This window comes from Odocoileus virginianus, chromosome 24 (assembly GCF_023699985.2).
Source record: "Odocoileus virginianus isolate 20LAN1187 ecotype Illinois chromosome 24, Ovbor_1.2, whole genome shotgun sequence".
Lineage (NCBI taxonomy): Eukaryota > Metazoa > Chordata > Mammalia > Artiodactyla > Cervidae > Odocoileus > Odocoileus virginianus.
Window position 1 is genome coordinate 40,451,305 of NC_069697.1, and position 10,012 is coordinate 40,461,316.

Genomic DNA, 10,012 nt, shown 5'->3' on the forward strand with positions numbered 1-10,012 from the left:
CAATAAAACAGCAAAAACACCTCTGGCCACCTGTGTGAACCTCTGCATTGCAGCAACAGCTGTAACAGTCTAAGGAATCTCCTTGGAGTTACAGAGCACAATTTTTCTTTAAAAGTTAAGAAAAATGACAATTCCAAACATGAAGGTAAACAAACTTTGAGAAAGGGAGGGTATAATAATTCTCCAACCCTACGCAGTCAATTCTTACAACAACCGCAGATTGAACTCACCAAACCACTGTGACTTCAGATAGCCACAAAAATTAGGAGTGCAGATTAGAGAGTAGCATCATCTCCTAACGTCGGGGGAGAAAATAAGGGAACTTACCTGAACTCCTGATTTTTCTCAAGCAAGTTTGTTGTTTTAAGGAGTGACTTCAACAACAGCGTGAGTAAAGATCATGCGAGGTATGCTGGTGCCACACTGCCCTACGTCTCCAACACCGGTCCCAAGCGCAGTCCAAACCGATCCTGAGCAACCCCTACATCAGTCTAGACGGAAAGCCTAGCAGAAGATCTCTGGCGTCTACACACGCATCGCCCGGCCCTGGGACCGAAGAGACGACACTCCTGGGACCCCAGCTAATTACTGAGCCCGACGACAGACCTAGAGGTCGCCGAAGTCGGGAACTACAGCCCACGATTGAGTCTAATGTCCAGATTCCTAGCCCCGGGTCGGACACAGAAAAACCAAATCGCAGAGACAGCGCGAGGATTCAGGGGAGCAGAAACGAGGGGGCTGGATGGACGGAGGCCCAGCCCATTCTTAACTCTCCCAACAGCAACAACAGCTCCGGGAACCCACTCCCTGGCTCCGCCCCGCCCACCCCACGGCCCCCACCGCCAGCTCCTTCCAGTCCCCCGGGCTCGGCGAAAACCGCGGCGGGCGACAACCCCCTTTCTCGAGCCCCGACAGCCCAGCCCGCAGCCTGGAGCCCAGAGCGGGTAGCGGGGGCCCGAGAGCGCCAGCCCCGACGCGGCCCGCGGCCGTCGCAGTTCACTCCCCCGGCCACTCACCGTCGGCCCGGGAGGTGAGAGGGGCCAGGGCGCGGGTCGACCGGCGCTAAACCCCGGGCTCCCACACGGGCAGGAGCCCCTCCTCGGAGCCGACCAAGCCTCAGCGTCTGTGCCTACAAGGCCTCTCTACGGCCCGAACCCTAGAAAAGCACTTCCGGGGGAGCGGGGGAGGGAAAGGTTTTGGCACCGGAACTGCTCGCGGGCTGGAGCTGCCAGGGCCTCCCAAGCGGGGCGGGGCGGGGCCTCTGCCGCCGGCGCCCGCAAAGCCGCCCCCGGGCTCTTTGCTAACCCTTTCTGCCCCGCGGCTCCGCCTTTCCCCAAAGTCCGGGTGAAGCGTTTACAGCTCTTCGACGTGTTCTACTCAGGCCACCTGATTGTACAGAGGAGAAAACTGAGGCTCAGAAGATTGAGGTGCCAGGGTCCAGCGCCTTCACCCGCCTTCCGACTCTCTCCAGTATTCTTACCACCCCAGTTTGCCGCCTTTAAAAATAATAATAGTTAACATTTATTGACCGCCTACTGCGTGATAGACACTGTATTAAGCGTTTTGGCGCTTAGTTCAGTTAATCGTCCTCAAATCCCTTGAGGTTGGTGCTACCCTTTACTTCTGGCAGCGGAGGCAACCGGCCGAAAGAGACCAAAGCCGATACCACAAACATTAGTTCTTGATTTTATTTTAACTCATGTTGTGTGTATAAATTTCACCCATCCCTGACACGAGTTTTAAGTTCTTTGAGGACAGGAATCAAATTATATTCCTTTATTCCATCACTTGAGGCTAAGAACTGGGAAACTGGAAGCTTACTGCCTGGGTCCTGATATTTTATACTTTTATTTTTCACCCTGGGCAAGTTACTTTACCTCTCTAGGCCTGTTTTCCTCCTTTGTGATATGTTTAATGTAGTTGCTGTGTATGTGTGTTTGCATGTGCACACACGCACACATATATAATCATCTCTGGATTGTTAGAGGAATTCAAAATGAAAATGTTGCGTGCTAAGTTGCTTCAGTAGTGTCCGACTCTCTGCAACGCTATGGACGGTAGCCCACCAGGCTCCTCTGTCCATGGCATTCTTCAGGCGAGAATACTGGAGTGGGTTGCCATGCCCTCTTTTAGAGGATCTTACCGACCCAGGGATGGAACCGGCGTCTCCTGCATTGGCAGCCAGATTCTTTACCTCTAGCACCACCTGGTCTGGGTAAAAATCAACCATTCTCATACCTTGTCACTGATAGGAACAATTTTTCCTCCAGTGGAATCACTCTAGAAGGAGGTAATTTGGAAAACTACAGATTACTAATAGGTGATTGAAAAGGTTAGTGAAGGAAATAAGGAAATAGAAGAGTAGAGGGCTTCCCAAGAGGACCGGTGGTAAAGAATCCACCTACAATGCCAGAGACATGGATTTAACCCCTGGGTCAGGAAGATCTCCTGGAGAAGGAAATGGCAACCCACTTCAGTATTCTTGCCTGGCAAATCCCATGGGCAGAGGAGCCTGGCAGGCTGCAGTCCATAGGGTCGCGGAAGACTATAAACAACAGAGGTTTTCGCAATGGGAAAAATGAAGGCAGGTGAGCCAAACAATGTCTTGGGGCCAGCCTGGCTACTTGTGACACTGTGAGCTGAGACATTTCGAGGACCTGGAGTCAGAGGACAGGCAGGGGAAGGAGGCAGAAAAAAGGATTCCTCAACCACAAAATCAGAAAGGCACCAAACATCTGAGGTAGTTTCTGTATTTGAGGCTAGATTCTGGGTCAGGGGCTGGCAGGGAGCGCTTAGCATGCATACTATCTGCCAAACAAATTTACAAGCATCTCTTAAAACTGTGGGGGAGGAAGAGGAAGATTTTTTAAATTTTCTACTAAGAAAGTCAGGGGAAATGAAAATAGTTCGCAACCTGTTATTACGAATTGAAAGATGTAAACAATGCCTTTGCTTTGGGCTTTTTTTTTTAACAGTGCTGCCTTGTTTTATTTCTGTGATCACAGAAATGTTTGTAAATACTTCTCTAATGGCCAAATTTATCAGCCTTTCGTGCCTTGGAGTGTGAAGAAGTGAAAAACAGAGCCTGGGCTGGCAGGACTCACTACTTTCCACCGAGGGCTTAGAGGGATAGCGAGAGGAACCCTCAATCGCAGACATTGTCAGGCTCCCTGCTGGATGCAGTGGCACTGAAGGTTTGTCATTGAATCTGGTCATCTAACTAGTAAATGGTGCAACCAGGATTTGAATGTGAGTCTTTCTCCTCAGCTGCTTTTCACCACTATGCCAGAGGTTCTCAGTCTTGTGAATGCCTAGGAATCACTGAAAGGTCTTGTCAAAACACAGGGCTGGACCTCACCCCCAGAATTTCACTTAACTATGCTAGTGCTTCTCTGAAATGTAGTCCCTGGACTACTATCATCAACATCATCTTTGAACTTGTTACAAATGCAAATTATTAGGCCTCACTCCAGACCTTATAACTGGTGTGGGGCCCAGCCATCTGTGTCCTGACAGGCCTTCTCAGGTGGTTCTGATACATTCTCAAGCTTTAGAACCTCTGAACTCTGCTATCTTGTCTTCCAGAAATCCCCGCCCCCACCTTTTTTTTTTTTCTAATTATCCCCAACAGAAATGACTCTACTGAAGCAAAAGTTCTTCCCAGTAAATTAAGTGATTTATTTATTTATGTTTTGCTTTCAGTAGGAGAGGAGGCTAGAAAAAAAAATTAATAGGATTCTTTTTTGATTACTGTCAATTTGTACTGAAATTTAACCAGATACTACTGGGTTGGAGATGGAACTAATCTCATTTGCGAACTACTCTGTGCAAGGGCTTAACCTACATTTTCTAAATTGATCTTCACTACCCTACTATGAGGTTTTATGGCCTTAATTGTACAGAAGAGAAAAACTGAGGCTTAGATGAAGTAATTGACTTAAAGGCCACATTCTTATTAAGGGGCAGAAATTAGGGTTGTTCAAACAAAGATCCCTCTAATTCCAAAACTCATGATCTCTCCACTTCGTGGCAGGAGCTTGTGGAACCGAATTCCACTGTGGGCTTCACCACCCCAACTATGCAACATTGAGTAAGCGATTTAATCTCTATTTCAGTTTCCCCATCTCTAAATAATGTTATCATACATTTGCCCCTCCCACACTGGAATGTTAGAACAGATGAGGAAATAAAAGCATAAGTTCTCTGAACTTTTTTGAAGAAAAGCAATAAAAAGGCAAGTTATCATAGTCCTCATATGTTTAGCCAAGTGTTGCTATGTGAGCCTGAGCATTGACTCTTTCCTGGTTATCTCCCGATTCATACATTAAAGGTTCAAAGATTGTAGCTGATGCCACAGAAAAAGCATTGACTTCATTTGTCAGTATCTACTGGAGGTTAAAGAGGATAACAAAGGATTATACATATCTCTCTTAAAAATTACAAGAAATCTCTCACCAGATTCATAGGCTCCAGGGTGTTGTCACATTGCTGGCCCATCCTCATCCTAGAGATCTTTTCTCCAAACCCTTTTCTGCTCCCCATTACAAGCATCCCTCCACCCTCCTGCCTCCACCCCCTAGGCAAAGACTTAAAATTCCTCCCACTTTATTATGTAGAAGGATTTAGCTCTCAATCCTCCTCTCAGACCAGACTCTAGGCCTATCTTTGTTGACAGAGTCGCCAACTTGCACAATTCTAGGAGGTACCATTCACAAAGAATACAACCTAAATGGTGCTCAAGGGGGTGCCAATTGCACAGGGCACAATAGGAATGGTCCCCCTGGAACTGTGCAAGGTTGTCACCCTGTCTATGCATAGCCCCCACCCCAAAAATCCATTAAGGTGTTTTGTTAAACAAAAGAGCCATCTACTTGGGTGTCCACCAGTTTGCCAACTTTTGAAATAATGCGGTTCTTTGTGGGTTTTGTTTGTTTGTTTTAACGTAGGCCTGATCAAATACTTAAATCACCAGCTTAAGTCCTGGGTTTCACACTCTGCTGGGCCATTTTTCACCCTCTTCTGCGACATTATTGCCTATTGCTCCACTAGACTTGTGAGTTTCATGAAGGCTTTGTCATATTTTGTCTTCTTTACCTTTTATTCATGTCTTGGCACAAGTGCTTTAAAAACCGGTTTGAATAAGAGCACAGTGTACTCATATCTATCATATCTATGTACTAGTATATTTTGCAGAGATTTGACAAATGGCCTCAACTGTGTTGTTGGACCCACAGAGTTCTGTACCAAGAAATAAACTGAGTCAAAAATCTTAAATTGAGTAATGTCATGTAAAATAACAATCTCAGTTTCTGGTGTCTCTTGAGAATTTGGACACTATGGCAGACTGGGCATGCATCCCAGAAGGTGTCAATGCCTTTAGCTCCTGTGTAGCTCTTTATTCAGTAGATAATGAGTGGGCTTCACCACACATGAAATCTTCATGGCACACACTGAGGTTGGAGACACTGGTGTGTGGAATCATATGGGAATCTTAGAGAAACAAAAATAGAATGCTGCCTTATATAATATGTATTTTGAGGTAATTTTAAATTGTTTTACTGGGGTAGAAAATTGTGGGGTACCATATTGTACCATTTCTAAACGAGCCAAGCAAGCGCAGGCATCAGATTATAAATACGATTACCACCAACATTTTACAGGCATTGTAGCTGATGTTATTTGTCAAGTGCCTTGGAAACAGAAATGACAAATAATAGCAAATACTTGAATGAACTTCGTGATAAATTAACTTTATGGATTGATTTTTTTTTTTTTCCCTAGATGAAGAAACAAAAGCACAGCTAGTTCAGGTAACAAGCAAGTAATGGGGCCACGATTAGAACCCAGGCAGCCTGTCTCTGGAGACATGGTCTTAACCACTGAATTAATATTTATTGAGCCTTTCCCATGTGCTATGGCCATGACTGCCTCCCAACTGAAAGAGACTACTAGATTTATAGAAGAGTCCATGCATCTCTTCCAGGCCTTTTATAGGGTACTATATTAAACCCACACAGATCCTTCTCATCTCTCTCCTCCTTCTATCCCAAGTCATACTGACACGTTTATAATCTTCAGTTTTGAAGTGTACAAACTGCAGATGTCCAGGATTTCCTTTAATTCCAATATAATTCTTGCACACTTTGTCTTTATTGCAAATTATGTCATAAAGAGTCCTATACATGTGGTGAAAAAAATAGGCATTTTTTAAAGACAATGGAAGCAATTTGAAGAGATATAATATTGACACTGGAAACCAGTATCTGTAGTCAAATTATGCTTGTGTAGAGAAATGGGAGATAGCAAGGTTGAATTTAAGCAAAAAAGTCACATTGACACAAATGCAATAAAAGCTTAAAAATAGAGGAATGGTCATCAACATTCCTCATCAACATTCAATATGTCATCAGCACATTTTACATTTAATTTGTAATTAAAAATGGAGAAAAAAGTTGGAACTTACATTTTCCTTTAAAAGGTGTAAAAAATTAAACTGTTGTCAAAAATGAGCTGTTTAACAAGTCTCAGCAAGTTGCATACTACCTTCATACTTACTTATGAAGATGTAACCCATCTTACTCTGCCTCAGTTTCTCCGTCTACAAAAATGCATGATAAGTGCATCTTTATATTGTAGAGATGTGAGACATAGCTAATAAATGATTATAAAGCACAGCTCTTTGAAGTATAAAGCACTGCATAATTACTAAATACTATAATAATCATCCTCATAATCATAGTAATTTTCAGCCAACACATCAACCAGACCCAGATGCCTTTAGTCACCTCCCAATTAGACAAAAGTGTATATGCCAACTATGAAATAAAGAAAAAACTTTAAACCACAAACTAGTTCCACTCCCTCCCTCTTTCCTATATGGAATCTGAAGTCAGATGGCCAGAGACATAGCTCAGTTCTATCACTTGCTAGCTGCGTGACCTAGCTTGTACAACGTTAAGTTAAATCTCCCCAGCCTCTATTTCTTCAACTGTAAAATGACAATAATAATAATACTCACTTCACAGGGTTTGTTGTGAGAGTTCAACAAGTTAATACATGGAGAGACTTCCCTGGAGTCCAGTGGTTAAGAATTTGCCTTGCAATGCAGCAGACACAGGTTCAATCTCTGGTCAGGGAACAGGCCCCAGACAACGAAGTCCACGGGCCATAACTAGAAAGCTCAGTGCTCCCATGAAGATCCTGTGTGCCATGACTAAGATTCTGGGCTTAGTTGCTTAGTCTTGTCCAACTCTTTGAAACCCTTTGGATTGTAGCCCTCCAGACTACTCTGTCCATGGGATTCTCCAGGCAAGAAATACCAGAGTTGGTTGCCATGTCCTCCTCCAGGGGATCTTCCCCACGTAGGGACCAAACCCAAGTCTTCTGTGTCTCCTGCATTTGCAGGGGGATTCTTTACCTGCTGAGCCATCAGGAAAGCCTAGCTAAGACCTAGTGAATCCAAATAAAATTTAAAAATATTAAAAAAAAAAAATACACGCAGAGCCCTGTACCAGTGCCTGGCAGACTGAAAGAGCTCAATGGATGTTAGTGGTGATGATTATTAGCAGTAATATAGGGAGAAAAAAACTAATAGTGTCTAGCTGTCTAACCATGTTATTGGATGAGAGAGAAAGAAAAATCAATGCAATATGAAGGATGATTTCAGCGGCCCTCTGTATTGCATTTACATGTATCAAATATAAGCACTTTAATGTGAAATTTTGATTTAAAAAAAAGGATGAAGTATTTTACTCTACTGTCATGTTAGTTTTTAATGACTGTGCATGAAATAAAATGCTATAAGTGATTAGGGGGAGAAATAAAATAAAATGGAAAAATACAATGCTCTCCATTCCCCAGCCCACTCCTCAGGTGTAACCACTGTTCATGATTTGGCATGCTCCTTTCCAGATCTTTTTTAATGCATTTACATTTATATAAGCAGAATTACCCAAGAGGCAAATGAAGCATGTACTTAAGGCACCAGCAAACCAGAATCCAAAAAAAATTTTTGTAAAGAATTTGCTATTTTTACAAATGCATAGATATAAAAAAATCACACCTTGTTGGGACTTCCTCACACTTATTTAACTTTAAGATGATTTTAATCTTAAAGTAAATAATAGGATATTATTTCATATGCATTATAATCTCTTCAGTGCTTAGGACTTTTCTTAAGATCTTAATCCAAGCTTGCTTTATAATTAAGACCATAAATATAATCATATTGTTTTGTAAGTTTATTCATGTGAGTGATTTTTAAAATTATGATACTTATATAGTGACAATCTAAATAAGAAGGAACTTTCACCATCTATGCCGTTTTACTCAAAGAACTGTCTCTGTATAAATGTCCTATTAGAACAATTTGAGTTTCAAAAGCTTCCTTTCTTGGTAAAGCAAATTTCATTTTCCATCACATTTTCAAGCCAATGTAATGCAATCCTTTTTTAATCTCCACAGAGTGTATGATGGATTGAAATCCTGCCGACCTGGAGTTTTCTAAATGGTGACTGTGGAGAGATGCCAAGGAAAGAGAATGGTGCCAAATGCAGAATCCTCAAGTTGCTCTCTAAACCAACAGAAATTCATCTGGGAGCTGGATTTCACTGAGGCAGGAAGTATTTCACCTACAAAGATAGTGCATGTGTGGAGATTATATTTGGGATCAGGAAATAAAGAAGAAAAGTAAAGCTACATTGTATTTTAGTAGACAGTCAGAAGAGAACATTCCCTGAAGAGAAGACCAATGACCTTCTGTAAGGGAAGAAAGAATGCTTAAGCAATGGTTTATAACTACTTGCATTTAAAATGTTTCCCTTAGAGTAAATTAACTGTGGAATAAGCTCAGTGCATTTTGAAGATAGAAACATAGATGTAAAAAGATCCAGAGTTATTTCAGATTTTAAAATGTATATGTATATGTGTGTGTGTGTGTTAGTCATGCAGTCGTGTCTGACTCTCTGTGACCCCATGGACTGTAGCCCGCCAGGCTCCTTTGTCCATGGGATTCTCCAGGCAAGACTATTGGAGTGGGTTGCCATTTCCTTCTCCAGTATGTGTATATATCTGTATACATACTAATGTATATGTGTATGTGTATATTTGAAATAACCTCGGGTCTAACCTATTGCAAATATTTATTACACATTTACAGTGAACAAGACACAATGATATCAGGGAATACCAAGAACTCTAAGTCCCAGAACCTGTACTCTAAGAATCAAAATGCCAGTTGGGGAGATAAATTCGAGACACAATAATGTCAAGCATCCTGTGGTAAATGCAGAATAAATATCAGAGTCCTAATCGCTAAAACCTCTTCCATCATTAATGGTCTTGGTACCAAGTAAGAGGTGGAACTTGAATAGTATCTTAAAGGACTTGTAGAAATTATAGGGTAAGGAAGAAAATAAAAAGGATTTCAGCTTTCAGAAACACATGGAGGTAGGAAAATACAGAGTGCATCCAGAGACCTTGAACAGATCCTTTTAACTGAAACAAAGATGCTTGATAAGGAGTTTGCACCTCTAGTCTGAAGGTCGGACTGCTAAATTAAGATATTTGAGTATTATCTTTGTACGTAGTAAAGAATCAAAGCTGCAATTCCACTTCAGAGAATAGACCTACAGAAAATGATAACAGGAATCCAACATGTTAAATGTACTCCGATGTTTATCAGAGTATTATTCACAATAGCCAAGACATGGAAACCCACCCAAATACCCATAAAAGTATGAATGGATTTTTAAAAAATGATGTAGCACCTATTGGCTTCCTTGGTGGCTCAGACAGTAAAGAATCTGCCTGCAATGCAAGAGACCTGGGTTTAATCTCTGGGTTGGGAAGATCCCCTGGTGAACTGGTGAAGGGAGATGATAACCCACTCCAATATTCTTGCCTGGAGAATGCCATGGCCAGAGGAGCCTGGTGGGTTACAGTTCATAGGGTCACAAAGAGTTGAACACAACTGAGCCACTAATACTTCACTTTTCATTTCACAAATGCCCAT

At 42.2% G+C, this 10,012-nt stretch overlaps 1 protein-coding gene and 1 long non-coding RNA gene across 4 annotated transcripts in view; one reads left to right on the top strand and one right to left on the bottom strand.

Annotated features, from left to right (window-relative positions):
• FRS2 (fibroblast growth factor receptor substrate 2) overlaps positions 1–1,173 on the bottom strand; it is a 101,725-nt gene extending 100,552 nt beyond the window's left edge. For 2 of the 3 annotated variants that reach the window (XM_070454616.1, XM_070454614.1), the window contains exon 1: positions 1,017–1,173. The gene's annotated coding sequence lies outside the window, so the exon portion shown is untranslated. Of the gene's footprint in view, positions 1–327; positions 760–1,016 lie in introns of those variants that run through there. The other variant, XM_020902578.2, reaches the window with a different exon arrangement.
• An 85-nt stretch (positions 1,174–1,258) lies between these two features.
• On the top strand, positions 1,259–8,834 carry LOC110143050 (uncharacterized). The gene is made up of 3 exons (XR_002315478.2): positions 1,259–1,603; positions 3,006–3,194; positions 8,464–8,834. It is a non-coding gene; the product is annotated as an uncharacterized lncRNA (long non-coding RNA).
• Positions 8,835–10,012: the final 1,178 nt, after the last annotated feature.